The sequence below is a fragment of the Pteropus medius genome, unplaced genomic scaffold (assembly GCF_902729225.1).
Source record: "Pteropus medius unplaced genomic scaffold, Ma_sr-lr_union100, whole genome shotgun sequence".
NCBI classification, from domain to species: Eukaryota; Metazoa; Chordata; class Mammalia; order Chiroptera; family Pteropodidae; genus Pteropus; species Pteropus medius.
The window spans coordinates 15,617,215-15,632,632 of NW_024349797.1; the positions used below are offsets into that span (position 1 = coordinate 15,617,215).

Consider the following 15,418-nt stretch of genomic DNA (forward strand, 5'->3'; position numbering starts at 1 on the left):
CTACAATGTGGCAAATTCATTTGTAGTTTGGGGACCACAGCAGAGGAGCTTACAGCCTAGAGTGAGGAAACAGACACAATAAATAAGCCAAGTATATAATGGCTGGAATAGAGTTTCTCACACTTGAATGTGCATGTAAATCCCCTAGGGGCACCTTGTGAAAATGCAGATTCTGACTTAGTGTGTCTGGGCAGGGGGCTGAGATTCTGCATTTCTTATAAGCTCCCAGGGATGTGGCTGAGGTTGGTCCTCAGACCACACTCTGAGATGCAAGGCCCTAGAGGGTGTTAGAGGCAGTGAGGGGCGGAAATAGAGCAGGGCCTCTCTCTCCTCCCTTCTTCCGCTGTTGGGGCAGAACAGTTGGAATATCTTATAGGCTTCCCAGTCAAGGCCTCATCGAGAAAGTGATATGTGAGCGGCTATGTGAAAGAATGGGGGATGGGCTTGCAGACACTGGTTGGGAGCAGCCGGCACGCAGGCCTCAGGCCTCAGAAGGGTCCGGGGAACAGCAAGGAGGCTGCTTGGGCTGGAGTTCAGGGGAGACTAGAAGCATAATTTGGAGGTGGGGAAGAGGACAGAGGCGGATGGAGGCATAGGGTCTGGTAGGCCACGGAATCACAGACGAACGCTTCATTTATGTACTGACAACAGCCCGGGAGGGTCTCACTCCCAAGTAGAGGCTGAGTCTTGAGAAGTTCAATGATTTGTTGAAAGCTAGTCCTGAGCCCAGGTCCTCGGCCTCCAGGCTCTGCTTTGAGATGCTAACCTGCAGCGTGTGGGAACTTAGACTATCCAGAAATTGGTCTGGTATTTTGAAACAGCTCTTTGCCCAAATACTAGAAAATGGGACTGAACAGGGGAGAGGCAAAGGACAGAGGGGGCAGCTCAGGTTTGCTGGGCCTGAGAGTGCTGCCCGCCCCAGGTTCAGGGGTGTCTGGCCGGGGCCCCGTTCCCATGCTTTTGTAGCTCTGTCTCCATTCTCCAGCTGGAGGTTGCGAGATGCAGTTGTGAGTGATGTTGGTGCTACGAGCCTGTGTCGAAGCCCGAGTCGTGTGTTTATTTGCTTGTGGGTGTGTACGGGCTACTGGGAGGTCTGAGGGCTGAATTACATTGTGTGCTCACCTTGCACACCCAGTCCAAACAGGAAACATGGAGCTCTGGTGAAATAAATGAATGTGACATTTCTTCGTGTTTGTCTTTCTTGAAAACCAGAATGAGCGTGCTGCCGTGTGGACTGTCGCCACGTAGTAAAGCTTCGTGGTAAGAGCGTCGGCTCTGAAGGTTGTCCAATACCTGAGCTCGAACCCCAGTTCCATTACTTACCAGCTCTGTAGCCTTGGGAGAGTCACTTCACCTTTTTGTGTCTTGGTTTCTTTAACTGTAAAGTGGGGATGGTGATGACGCTGCCCAGGTCGTTGTGAGGATTAAAATAATGAACAGATACACATCACAGGTCTCGGCGCTGGGAATGGAGGACATGCTCGGTGAGCTGGTGCAGCGTGGTCCATGTCCTTCCCCTGGTATCCCATGGATACAGGATGAAGTCTGTACTCTGGGACTTGGCTCCTGTTCTCCTCTCTGGCTCCTCTCCTCTCCTGCCCTTCACTTACCTGCTACCCAGGTGTGTTGGTCACAGTCACATATACATGTTGACTATGTGTCCCTGAGGATCTAACACTTAGATGGAACCCTTCATGGTCCCACAGTACAGAGAAGACACTTTCCGTGCTGAGGGAGTTGGAGATGATCGGATGCAGAGTATCATTTCATGGAGGCGACCTGATGTTACTTAAGACTTGACGGTAACTAAGTGGAGGAGGGGCATTGGCTTGTGGTGGGGCTCGGCGGAGTCGTTGACTTTGTGTTTTACTCGATTGTATTTTTAGCTTTGATGAGTATTAGGTTGGATAATTACTCTTCCTTAGTATTAGAACCACATTCCTCAGTTTCTTGAGATTTACTTGGGCTATTTCATCAACGACGGTCAAGTCAATATTGCAGCCTTTCTTCAAGGAGAAGACGAGGATCTTCGCCGGCAGGACTCGGCACAATTAAGATCTAGAGAGAAGTTCTTCTAAGTCAGTAAAGATCCAGACAGAAAGCTTGGCTGCAAGAAGGAATCGGATATCCTGGTATAAAATCGGAAATCGGTCAGCTCGATTCAATTTTATTTAGGAAATTTAACTGAAGAATTTGTGTTACAAATTTATTCAACGTTAAAAAGGAAGGAAATCCTGTCTACGGCCATGCCACCCTGAACGAGCCCGATCTCGTCTGATCTCGGAAGCTAAGCAGGGTCGGGCCTGGTTAGTACTTGGATGGGAGACCACCTAGGAAGACCAGGTGCTATAGGCATTAAAAAAAAGAAAGGAAAAAGAACTTCTGACACATGCTACAGCCTGGGTGAACCTTGAGGATGTTATGCTAAGTGAAATAAGCCAGTCACAAAATGACAAATATTGTATGAATCTACTTATATGAGATACCAAGAGTAGTTAAACTCATAGAGACGGAAAGTAGAATCCTGGGTACCAGGAGCTGGGGGAGGAGGGAATGGGGAGTTATTGTCTCATGGGGACAGAGCTATATTTCGACAAGAGGAAAAGCGGTATGGGGATGGACGGTGATGATGGTGCCATAAGTACGCATGTACTTAATGCCACTAAACTGTGCACTTAAGATTAGTTAAGATAGTAGGTTTTATGTTATGTAAACTGTACCTCAGTTTTTAAAGACTTTAAAAAGAATATGAGTCGCATTTCAAAACTTTGACAAGTGAAGGAAGTTTGTTTGATCCTGTCTTAGGCTGCTTTTGGTGGGATGAAATAAATGGAGATGTTTTTAGTAAGTTACTTCTGAGAATATGCCCCCCTGAAAGGCCTGCTGTTTGAGGCCGCTTTGGCAAAAAGTTGGCTCATTAAAGTTGATCGTTTCTACTGGAACATTCTCCTCTTCCTAAAATGACTCGTTTCAATTCCTTCTAGAGGAGCCATCAGGTGGAAATATGGGGAACTAAAAAGAAAAAGATAATAAGTCCGGCTAAGCCAGTTAAACGTATTCAGCTGGGACCGGTCTTTTTCTCTCCGTCTAAAGAGGAAATGGTGGTGACCCATTTTTGAATCATGCTTATTTCTAATTAAGCTGACGCTTGGCGATGATCGGTAGAGTGCTTATGCGTTTCACTGCTGGGGAGCACAAGCTGAAATTCCATTACGTAGAACAGTATATTCTTTGCTGATCCACAGCTAATGGTATATTGCTCTGTGGGTGCCAGGAGACTGGCATGCAGGAGGGGTGAGTGACTTGGCTGGGCTGCCCAGTGACACCGCTCAGCCTTCCTTACTCACCTTAGTGTGGTGAGCTCCAGGCTCAAATATCCAGTGGCCTCCCTGACACCTTTTCTGGGGTGTCCAGCAGGCACCTCCAGCTTAATATGATCAGTGCAGATTCTTGATGTCATCTTGTACTCCTCCCCATGCCTGTCCCAGCTCTTCACCATTTCAGTGACATCACCAGCTGTCCAGGTGCACAAGCCAGAAGCTATCAATGTCCTTCTTTCCTGCACCCCTCCTGTCTGACCCTTCTACCTCTAAAACATATCCTGAATCTGTCCACTTTTCTCTATTTCTTTATCACCTCTCAGCCACCATCCTCCCTAATATAGTCTGGGATAATAGTCTAGCCTAGGGAGCTAGTCTGGTCTAAACTAGCCTTACCTTAGCCCAGGGAAATGTCTGGTTTCTTCTAGCCTAACGGGCTTCTCTGGACTAGTGGAAGGGCATCGTGCTGAGCTCCCGCTTTCCCGTTCTCCCACAATCCACACTCAATGCAGCCAGGATGATTTGTTAAAACCTTTTAGCAATGATCACATAGTAACCAATCATACAGAAATGTACACAAAACATATATGTAAGTATAGCAAATCGTTATAAAGTGAACACTCACGTAAAGATCACTCAGGTCAAGAAATAGAGCATTGTCAAGACCCCCCAGAAGCTCCCCAGGGTGCTTTTACTCCAGTAATCACTGGCCTGACCTACATGTAATCACTGCCTTGAATTTCGTAAACTAGGTAAAATCAGTCTATACGGAGATACACAAATTCCTCTATTTTCTCTTACTCAGCGTTAGTTTTGTGCACATGCTCCTTGTAGCTGTAGTTCATTGTCATTGTGATGATTTCAAACAGTGGAATGCTATGGATTTTATTGATCTGTTTGCAGCTCTTAGATATGCGGGTTGTTTCCTTATGGGGCTAATACCAGAAATGCTCCTATAGACACCCGTGTTCATGTCGCCCGGTGTAACTACTTACCCTATCTTAGGGTAATACCTGGGACTAGAATTGTAGGCTCACACTGCCAAGCGGTTTTCTAAGACATTCGTATCAATCTACATTCCCCTCTAGTGGATTTGTGAGTTCTACTTGCTCCGTATCCTTGCCAACACTTAGTGTTGATGGCTTTTTTAATTACTGCCTTTCTGGGTGGATGGCGGAGGGGGTGGTGTAGTGGTATGTCATTGGGTTACACTTTCCAGATTTCCGATGAGATTGAGCACCTTTTCATCAGTCCAATGACCACTTGTTATCTGTATAAAGTGACTATTTATATGTTTTACTCATTTTTCTGTCTTACTGATTTGTAGAAGTTGTTTATATGTTTTGGATATTAGTTCTTTGAGTTTTACTACAAATATCTCCCAGTCTGTGGCTTGCCTTTTCTCTCTTAAGAGTGCCTTTTGATAAAGAGGAATAATTTTAATATAGTGAAATGCATTTGTCTACATACTTAATATTCCCGGTGTTTTGTTAAAGGGTGATGTGCCGACCTCGAGGTCACAAAGGTGCTCTCCCACCTTATCTTCTAAAAACTCTATAGTTTTTCATTTCACAATCAGTTCTGTAATTTGCCTGGTTTCGATTTCTCAGAATGTTGTGGGACAGGAGTCCAATGTCACTTTTTCTGGTGGATAAGCTCCATGTCCTGTTAACACAGTGTGACCTTTTAAAAACATCAATCGCGTCATGTTTCCCCCTTCTTTAATCAGTCATAGTAAATCCTCAAATGGCTTCCAAACCCCTTACCTCTTGCTTACCCCGCTACATAGCCATCTTAGCTTTAGTTCCAATGCTCAAGCAGGCCACGCCCATTTCTGCCCCAGGGCCTTTGCACTTGCTGATCTCGGTCCTTAGAACACTCTTCTCCCAGAGGTTTGCTTGGACGCCATCTTCTTATCTTTGATATCAATATCATCCTCTCAGACAGCCTTTTCTCTTTACTCTGTAGAGCTCTCCCTCCACTACTCTTTTTCCTGTATTAAAAGTATTAAAAACATTCGTCACTATCGTCTCTCTCCCCATTAGAATATCAGTTCTTTGCAAGTGGAAATTGTTTAGCTCGTCGTCTGCTGTGTTCCTGGTCCCAGAACAGAGCCTAGCTAACAGTAGGTGCTCATTTATTGTTGAAAGATTGAAGAAATCAATCAGAATTTTGTGAAACGAGAGATTTTGTGAAAAATAACTACCCCGTGCCACAAAGGACTTTTGGGAAATTCGAAAAGGTTGTTGACACGTGCCATGTGAATTTTCTACATTTAACAAATACTTATATAGTGCTAGCGTGTACTAGGCACTGTTATAAATTGCTTACAAAACAGAAATGCATTTAATTTTTACAAAAGCCTTTTGATGTAGGTAATACCGTTCCCATTTCGCAGATGAGGAAAATGAAGAAGAGACACATTAGACACCCAAGGTCACCTAGCTGGGGATGGTGAGGAGCTGGGATTCAAACCCAGGCAGGAATCATGTGAAACATGAAAAACAGTGAAAACGTGATTAGGACAAGAGAGTAAGGGAGCACGCTCTCTCTCTCTCTGTCTCTGGAGATTGGCGGGTGTCCTGGTAAGCAACAGTTTACTGTAGCATCTTCCAGGCTGTTCCATGGGATTACGAACCCTGAGGGTGGTCCTTTGGTAAAGGACACTGGAGAATGTCATGTATCTTGTGTCCTTTGACCGTCACAGCCCACACTCCCGTGGTAGGTAGACATCCTGCTGGAGGAGCGATGTCCTGTTGAACCCAGCGTCCCAACTCCCTGTGAGGGCAGCCCTGCGTTCAGTGTAACTACTAACTGTCCGTTTCTTAGTGTTCTGTGGAACACGTTTGGGGAAATAACACTATACTGCAATAAATAAAACAGTTTATGTATGTTTAAAAAGTAAGAAAAAGACATGTAAACAGAACTATTACTACACTTTTGGTATATTTCCTTCCAGTCATTACGGGTGCATGAGGTTTTTTTTAAACATATCTGATTATGTTGAATAGTTTTCTATCCTGTTTTTCCTTCTGCTTAGCATTTGATTCATAAATTAACTTTGTTTTATCATCTTTTAAAAGTTTACTTTTTATAACTGTATTATATTTGTGGTCCCAAAAAGTGACCACACCATTAGGTAAACCAAACTGTTTACTTGAGTTGTCAGATTTCTGGGTGGTTTCTAACTTTTGCTATCATAAATAAATAGTGTTGAGATAAATGTCTTTTGTGAAAGACATGATCTTTTTAAATATTGACAATTGTTTCCTTAAGATGCTATCAAAATGCTTTCCAAAAAAAATTGTGCCAGTTTGCCATCTCCAGAATATAAAATTCTTTCTTGTTTTTAAATAAACTTTAGTGGCCCATTTCTTACTAGAAAGTTCTCTTACAAGGTGGATAATTGGCACCATGAATTTTTCGTATCCTTGTCATGAAACTCGTTTCCCATGTATTGAAACAAGACTATTGTTCGAGAACCATTCTCACTCATTTCAAGTTTTGTAACTTCTCTTTTCTGTAAATAGTGGACATATTTGTTCCTTGACTGTCTTGGGGATTTTGTGGTTATACAACAAATGTGGATCGTGTTATTTAAGCAGAGTAAGGAAAGGCCTGATTAAGTACTGAGATTCAGCATAGTTTCTGAGGGTGGGGGTACATAAGAGCTGGGCCCTTGGTGTGGGGGTGCATCCTTTCCTGGCTGAGCCCAGTCTGACCTTTGAGACACCCCCGCCCCCACCAAAGGATGTGTAGCCAATTCCTTCTGTTCACAATCGAGCAGATAGAGAATGTGAGTTTATTTGTTCCGAGTCATCTACATTTTAATAACATCTTGAAGATCCTTCCCTTCCAAATCTCCAGAGTCCAAATAGAAAAATCTTAAGGGATTTCAGGCATTTTAACTGGCTAGTGGAGAAGATATTTTGGACAGAAGTGCCTACCCAGTGTTCATAATGCTCATGCTTTATGTTTCTGCGCTACATACCGATCTCATTTGTTCCTCACAGAAGCCCTGTGAGGGACAGAGAACATGATGACTGTTTCAGTTGATGCATGAAGTGGTACCCCATCGGACAGCTGAGGGAGTGGCTTCTGGAGCGTGTGAGTGCTCACTTACTGGCCTGTGCATCGCCACCACTAGATCTGTAAGCCTTTGAGGGTGACTGTCCTTTGGTCCATGATCGTGGTGCCAGCACACTGCCCATCCTCCATCCGGTTTGAGTCGTTTGCCAGGGTGACCGAGCTGGTAAGCGGCACCTCGGCCCCTGGGTCCCGCTGTCTCTCCCTTTGCACCAGCACGCTTCCAGGTTATCACGGAGCCAGGCTGGGCACAACTATCTCCAGTGCCCAGCCTGGCTGCACAGCATCATCCTTGCACTTCAGGGAACAAGTCATCCTGGGTGTGAAAGTAATTAGAATAGAGCAGTAGGCTTTTAAGTGTACATTTGAAGTGAAAGGGAACCTTTTAATCTTATAAAAAATGATGGCGTTGCCATGCAGCCGGCCTCAGCTTTCAGGTAGGAGGCGTCAGGATGGAAAAAGCCACAAGTGTTCATGGCCAAAATGTGCCCATGGCTGTGGAGCGTTTCAGAAGGTTCTTCTACAGTTGGCCTTGTTCCCCACACATTTCTCATCTCAGAGATGTTGATTATGTAATAGAACTTTTTTTTTTTTCTGAAGATAGCATTTGAAAACTGCAAAAACGTTCCTTGCACTAGCTAAAAGTATTTTTAAAAAATCTTCGGCTTCAGGCATTCTCCTGAGAAAATGTCACAGGGGTAGAGAGAAGCAGAGAGTTGGGGGAGGAGGGGGGTTTGGAAAGGTAAAGAGGGGGGCAGCTTAATTAATTTTCTTAAAACTGTAAGATCTCAGGAACTTCTGGTTGCTATGTTGCTTTGTAAAAATAAAGCAAATGGAGATTGAAATGGACACAGATGGGGCAAGAAGGAAGGGGGTGATCTTTCAAAGGCAAGGGCCACTAGATTCACTCTGTCAACAAGTCCAGCAGCTTCGCTCTTTGCCAGATGCTGGGGACAATGGTAAGATAAAAGTTCTTGCCCTCACGATGCTACAAGCTAGTGTGTTGGGGAAAAGAAGTAGTAAACAAACACTGTTTTTAGTGGAAAAACAAAGCAGAGTGATCATTATGGTGGGGAGTGGATGAGTCTAAATGATGCCGGTTTGAGTTGGGGTGTCTGGGGTGGGGTGGGGCGAGATGGCAGGCTGGCTTTAATGGTGTTGGTGAAGAGTCTCCATGGGTCTTCGGGTAGAAGTGGCAGCTGGAAATGGAGGCCAGAGTTGTGAGGGGCTGGATGTGGGACTTTAGGGATGTGGGGGGGGGAGGGGCGGCAAAGACAGCAGCATCAGGAAGCACCCTCTTCTGGGGCCCAGAGGAGAACCCCGTGGGTGCCTGGCTCACAGGTGCTCCAGAAGGATTGGTTGAAGTAACAAATGCCAACAATGGCCTGGAGCACTGAGAAGCTGGAGCAGACGTGGTTCCTCTGCCGGGTAACTTGGGCATGAGGCCTGGGGCTTTCCTTTCCTTTCCTGGTCGGGCTAATGTAGAAACCCTGGCCTCAGCTTCCCTGTGTCATCCCAGCGTGATTCGGGGGGACCCGGTGTCTGACCTTGGGGGCCCGTCTCTGTGTAGCTCAGGCTTCTCCAACCTTCTCCCTGTTGCTCCTCCGGGTCCCTAGAGTGAGTGTCTGAGTTTCCTTTCCAAAATGCCTTACTGGCGGTACCTCGGCACCCCATCTTTCCAGGCACGGTTGACTTCTGGCCCCTTCCCGGGCTCTTGACTCCTGCGCGTGTCCCTTTCTCACTTTCGTTCTTCCCCTCCCGGCACCTGGATCCCACCTCTCCCATGTCCACCTCTTGCTGCTCCGAAGCAGACTGGGGGTTGGGCAGATGAACCACGTGGGCAGCTCTAGGATGAACCAACCCCACTGAAATTTAACATCAAGTCATCGAGCCAGTATATTCACACAGCCACTGACCCAAGCGGGCAACCATAAAAGGGATTTGGTGGGAGGGGTCACGGCAGCCGTGGTTTCTAACTTAAGGACTTCCAAGGAAATGAAAGTGTTGGCTTAAAAATAAGAGAACTGTTCTATGAAGTCCCTAGCCGTGTCATTGGTAAACCCCCCTCCCCCAGTGCAGCACTGACGTCTGTGCCAGGTCAACACGTTTCGCTCAAAAAATTTCGCAGAATGAATGTGTAAAGAGAGGAGGCAGAATCTGCAATGCTATTGCTATTCGGTCAGCAGCCACTGGGTGCCAGACGCTGTAGCAGGAGGCGGTGGTCTGCAAGGAATAGAAGAGGCCGTCGGCCTGGCTGGGTTTCTCTGAGCTTGTGTCCTCCCTGCCTTTGCCAGGCCCTAGTTAATGAAACTTGGAGCGTGCTGGTGGATTTTAAAAACTAATAACAAAGAGGAAGAGAGAAGGGAAACCGAGGGAGGAAAAGCTCCTTACATTTTTCAGACATTTGACTGTCTCCCTCTGTTCATGGGCGCTACACCGTGACGTGAGGACCACGAATCAGACAGACTGCTCAGCCTGGTCTGTGCCTGGAGGACAGGCCTGTCTCCATCTGAGTCAGAGGCGGCAGTACAGCAGCACTCCCCAGCCTTTTTGGCACAGGAGACCGATGCTCCTATGAGAATCTAGTGCCTGATGATCTGCGATGATGCTGGCGCTGGGGAGCGGCTGCAGATACAGATGCTTTGCTAGCTCACCCACTGCTCACCTCCTGCCGTGGGGCCCAGTTCCTAACAGGCCACGGACTGGTACTGGTCCGCAGCCTGGGGGTTGGGGACTCCTGAGTTCTAAGACATGAGGATAGAGCAGGCCAGCTTGGGGCTGAGCACGAAGTTGGGGTACAGGAGGTTAGTGCTGTGCAGACACCTTGGTCTGGAAGTGAATCTGTCCCCGCATTCCATCTAAAGGCGGGTCCATGCGCTGTGGCCGGTTGGCCACCAACTCACGGCCAGTGGCTGCTGCTTGCCCAGCATCCCCAGAGCCCTAAGACACTTGACTTTACATTTGCTTCGAATGTCTGCTCTGGGTTCAGTAACCGAAGATGTGCTCTCCGCGTGGCCGTGAGATTGCCCTTCTGGAAGCTCTCGCCGTTCTCATCCCTCCCTTGAGTAAAATCTCCAGAATTCTCCGTTGCCCTCGGATGAAGAAACTTCTCAACCTGCCGTCTGGCGCTGCTGGCTCTCTGGGCCCGCTGCCCTGGCTTCATCACTCCGCCCGCGTGGGTGTGCAGCCACCTGAAGCACGCGGTGTCCCCTGACTGTGCCACCCTCACCGCGTCCTGGCCACCTCTGCCCTTGCTGTCTCCTCTCGTCCCCTCTGCGTGGTCTTTCCCGCCGCCTCTTCCTAGTGGCTTCAGCCTCATTCTTCAGCACCCGACGTAAACAGCGCCTCCTGACAACAACGTTCCTGACTCTCCCAGGCAAAATTATTTTTGTTTTTCCATTGCTGCTTTTGTAACGTAATTAGATTATAATTATTAGCGTGTCACATAATTAGCTGACCATGATTAGCTATCTTTCCAGACATGCTGGCAGCTCCTCAGCTCACCGCCTGACTCCCAGCCCGTGGCTGCCATGTGGTGGTCCCAGATCTTGACACAATGGACTGAACCCATGATGGTCATCGTTACCTCCTTGGGTGACCTCCCAAGGTGACCTCCTTCTCTGGGCAGAGCTCTCTGCTAGGCTTTTGGGGACAGGGGAATTAGGAAAGACAAGAGGGAGTGGCGGGGAGAGCCACAAAAAGGGGATGGGATCCCTGCCCTTGAGGAGGATAAAGAGGCCGAGAAAGCACAAATAATTATCCGTAAACACACAGGATGCAGAAGTGTGTACACAGACAGCAACACCTGTGTGGGTGTAGGGAGGAAACAGGACGACAGTGGCTGTGGGCACAGTCTCGTGACATTGGAGCACACAGCTCAGTGGAAAAGTCTGTGCTCACGTCCAGAGGGCCCACCTTTGTCCCAGGAGGCCGGAAGTGGGAAGGAAGGAAAAACTCGAGTGCACACTTGCCATTCCACTGGCCAGGCTCGCTCTTCCCCGGTCTTTGCACAGTAGGTTCCCCCTCCTTCAGGTCTCTGTCCCTGATCGCCCCAAGGAACTCAGAGCTTCTCCATCTGCCCCCTCTGGATGACAGACTGCCCTAGGAATCAACATGGCTGTGACTCCTGCTTAAATGCATTCAACAGAATCTCAAACTGTACCCAGCACAGACCAGGTACTTAATAAACGTGGAGTGAAGCTGTCTCCTGCCCTCCTCCCCACACCCCTGCTCTTCGAAGCCCAGCAGTCTGCTTACAAAACATACCTGTGGGTCTCTTTTTCCATGCCTCGCTCCTGCCCTTCCCTCTGCCTGACCCTCCTCCCTCCCAGTCCTTCCAGCTTAGTTTATGTGGCACCTCCCTCATGGAGCTCCCCCGGATAATCCATAGACTGAACCAGGCCCTCCTCCCTCAGCACAGGCCACGGGGCATAGACAGACTTGCAGTCTGCCCACTGCCCTGTCTTGGGGACACCCTGAGGGCAACAACCACTTGCTTGTCATTTGGCTGCGGGCGCACAGTACAGTGTCTGGCATATGCTGGTGGTCACTGGGGAAATGTTTGAATTCATCTAGATCCATCTCCCTGGGCCCTTGGAGCCTTGATGAGATTGGGTCCTGGTGAGACTGGTTCTGTGGATCAGCTGGCTCTTCAAATATTAGGAGGTTCGCTATTGTCTTAATGACCCGCCTTTTGGAGCGGGCTTCTGAATAGGCTTGTAGCTCATGTTCAAGGCTTTCGTGTCTCAGGAGGGCTGAGCACCTGCATTTATGAAGAAGACAAGCGGAAGCCTCTGGTACTGGTTTGTGCTGCTCCCTCCCTCCCAGATCCTCCCTCATCTTCTCCTGAGGAGCACATCTCAGCTAGGTCTGGTAGGTGACCTTCCTCCCGCCATGAAGGTAGGACTGCAGCTGTTCATGCCTCTGTCCCCAGGGCCCAAAGCTCAGAGGGAGTAAAGATTGAGCCAACCTCACTCTCCCAGTGTCTCAAACATTCCCATGGTATGTGCTGTGACACGGAGGTCCCCAAGCAGGTCAAAGATGACCGTACAGCAGCCCCTGTTCATTGATTTCTTACTATGTGTCGGCCACTGTTCTTGGAATTTCACGTATATTATAACGATTGTTTTTATATTTTAGCTTTATTATAATATAATTGACACATACTAAAATTCACCTGTTTTAACTGTACAGTTTGAGAATTTGGGTAATTATGCACAGTTGTGTAACCACATTACAATCAAGACGTAGAAATTTCCTTCACCCCCACATTTCTTCATGCCTACTTGCTTTCTATCCCTCCCTGACCCCTAGTCAGATATTTTCCTTATGATTTTCTTAATGTTTTCTTTTCTCTCATTTATTTTATTGTGAGAATACAATATATGATACATGTAATATACAAAACATGTGTTAACTGTTTGTGTTGCCACTAAGGCTTCCAGGCCACAGTAGACTATTAGTAGTTACGTTTTGGAGACTCAAAACTTATATGTGGATGTTTAACTGCTTGGGGGTCAGTGTTCCCAGTGCCATCATTGTTCCAGGGTCAACTGTGTTCGTTAGTGTAGGCGCTGGGGGCCGCCTTGTGACTTCACGCTCAAGGTGGGGTTTTCTTGCCCTGAACTGATACCCTCCCCATCCAATGTCTCCTTTGGGGTTTGGCATGATGGGGACGCCTTCAGGTCTGGCTTGAATGACAGAGTCTGTGCTGGCGGGCACTTTCTGTGAGCCTTCTCCTACCGCCCTCACCCCCGGCTTTCCCCAACCTCTCCCCCCAGCGTAGGTTAAAATGAGGGGGTGCCCCCCCCACCCCGCAGACACACCTACGTGTGCTCTTTCCTGCACACCTCATTGCCACCCCTGAAAAAAACCAATAAAAATGGAACTGAGAAGAGGCCAAAGGTACTGTTTTCTTTTAAACTTGTCTGGCTTAGGACTTGCCCTTAGGTGACAATGTTGATTTTAGGGTAGGTCAAGGGCAGAGGTTCTCTAAGCCAGAGTTGCTGTTTGTAATGCTTTGATCTCTCTTTAGTATCTGAATACTGAAAACTCTTTAAAAAACAAAACAGTTAAACATCAGGATATCATAGATGTCACCTATGTCTATGTCACCTGTCTGTCTGCTGGCTAACGAGGATAGTGGTGATGCTAATCCTCCCTTTATATTTTCTGTGGTGTTTCACAAGCACTGTCCTTTGAGATTTTAAGACAGCTTTGGAGTAGGCAGGAAAGGCATGATTACTTCATTTCTTTTTCAACCCACGGCCCAGAGAGCCTGAGTAACTTGCCCAGGGTCACACAGCTGGCACACCAGCTGTTAATTCCTAGACCTGGGCCTCTCGTTCTGGGTCCAGTGCCGACTCATCCACTCTGCAGAGATCCCTTCTTGGCTTCGGTGGAAGAACGAGCTTTCTGTCCGGCTTTGAGGTGATGGGCTCCCAGGAATGGAGAGAGGGAGCAGGCGCATTAATGCCTTCTGGTGCAGCAGGAAGGAGGGAGAAGGCACAGCGGAGGCCTTGCGAAGTCCAAGGCTGGGAGCTCTGTCTTTTGACTCTGGTCACGAGAAAGCAGGAGTAGAGACCACACTGCCACCCCAGCTCTGTGCTGTTCACAGCTAGAGATGGGGCTCAAACATCCAGGCGCCACTGGGCGCCGTTCGAACAGCGAGCTTTGTTTATTCTCGGGGTCCTCCCGGCGAGGCAGAACGGGGTCACGGGTGCCCAGTTCGTCAGTGCAGAGCTGGGACTTCCCCCCTCCCCCCACCGCCACCCACATCCAGACGGGCTCTTTCTTAACCGCACACCTTTCACCGAGCAGCGGGCTGGGGCTTTGCTTATCCCAGGGTTGATCCCAGCCTAGTTTGGAAGATGATGAGATTTGAGGTCGTGAGCCGAAATGCTCTGCCTGAGGAATGAACGAGAATGAAGGGACATCCCCAAGGAGAAGGCAGCTCTTCATCGGAGAAGCAGCAGGAAAGAAAGGGTAGAAGCTGCTCAAGGAGAGGGATCGCCCATCCCACAGGGAGGGATGGTCAGGGCAGTTCGAAGCCGCTGCACCAGGCTCCGTGTCAGGTGGTTCTCCCAGACCTTCGGTCGCCATCTGTCTGGGATGGGCTTTGTGGTCTGGGGTGCTCTGTGGGGATAATAAAACAGGTGGCATCACATCGTGGGGCAAAGCCAAGAAAGGCCAGCGTTTGCCGCCTGCGTGGCACAGGGTGGAGGGTGAGCCGTCCAGAGGAGCGGAACTCAGAGAAGCGGAAGCGCTTGGAGAGCTGTCAAAGTGTATTTTCGAAAAAGTTAAAACACATAATTCTCATGCAAATAGACAGCGAGCATGTGTCAGAAAACTCATTTAACTCATTAATGAGGGAGTCAGCAGGATTGCAAAGCTGGTTCCAGGAAAGATGCAGAGACAGACATCTCGAGTTAGTGAAGGGTGCTGGCATCCGATTCCTACGTGAGATACGGAACGTGCGGACATCCCACGAGGCAACCAAACTACCACCCTTGGGACTGTCTTTTTTCCCCTCCAGACAGACATGAGTGGCAATTTACCCATTTCCAACAAGCTAACCTCTAGCTTTACAAAGTCTGAGCCACAACGAGGAGGAAATTATCAAAGAAAGATTCCTAGGAGACTCGAGCGACCCTTTGCATGGCTTGTTACACGCTGCTCCTGTGTGTCATTGGAAGGATGGCAGACATCCACCTGCCTTGTTTTGGAGTTTTGGATAATTGTTTCCTCTAAGTCTTTAAAGACCTCTGGGGAAGGGTCCTCTGAATGTCCCATAGTAGATGGGTTTGGGACTCTGGCCGTCACTCACATGTTAAAGGACACAGGTTCCCCATCAGAGGGAGTGGGTTGAAGATATGTATGACCTTCACTCCTTCCCAGAGTCCCATTATGAGATCGGTAAAGGGGCTTTTCTAGGAAGCTAAAATCCAGAAAGACAAGAAAGAGAAAATACCAAGAATTTCGGAAGCCAGGAAGCAGAAGCGTGAGACGTAACT

The 15,418-nt window shown here is 48.1% G+C and overlaps 1 protein-coding gene and 1 non-coding gene across 2 annotated transcripts in view; both read left to right on the plus strand.

The window, feature by feature from the left end:
* SLC24A4 (solute carrier family 24 member 4) overlaps nt 1–15,418 on the plus strand; it is a 133,483-nt gene that overhangs the window by 25,538 nt on the left and 92,527 nt on the right. The gene's annotated exons all lie outside the window — the stretch shown is intronic.
* LOC120619962 (5S ribosomal RNA) lies at nt 2,237–2,355 on the plus strand. Its single transcript, XR_005657688.1, has one exon. It is a non-coding gene; the product is annotated as a 5S ribosomal RNA (ribosomal RNA).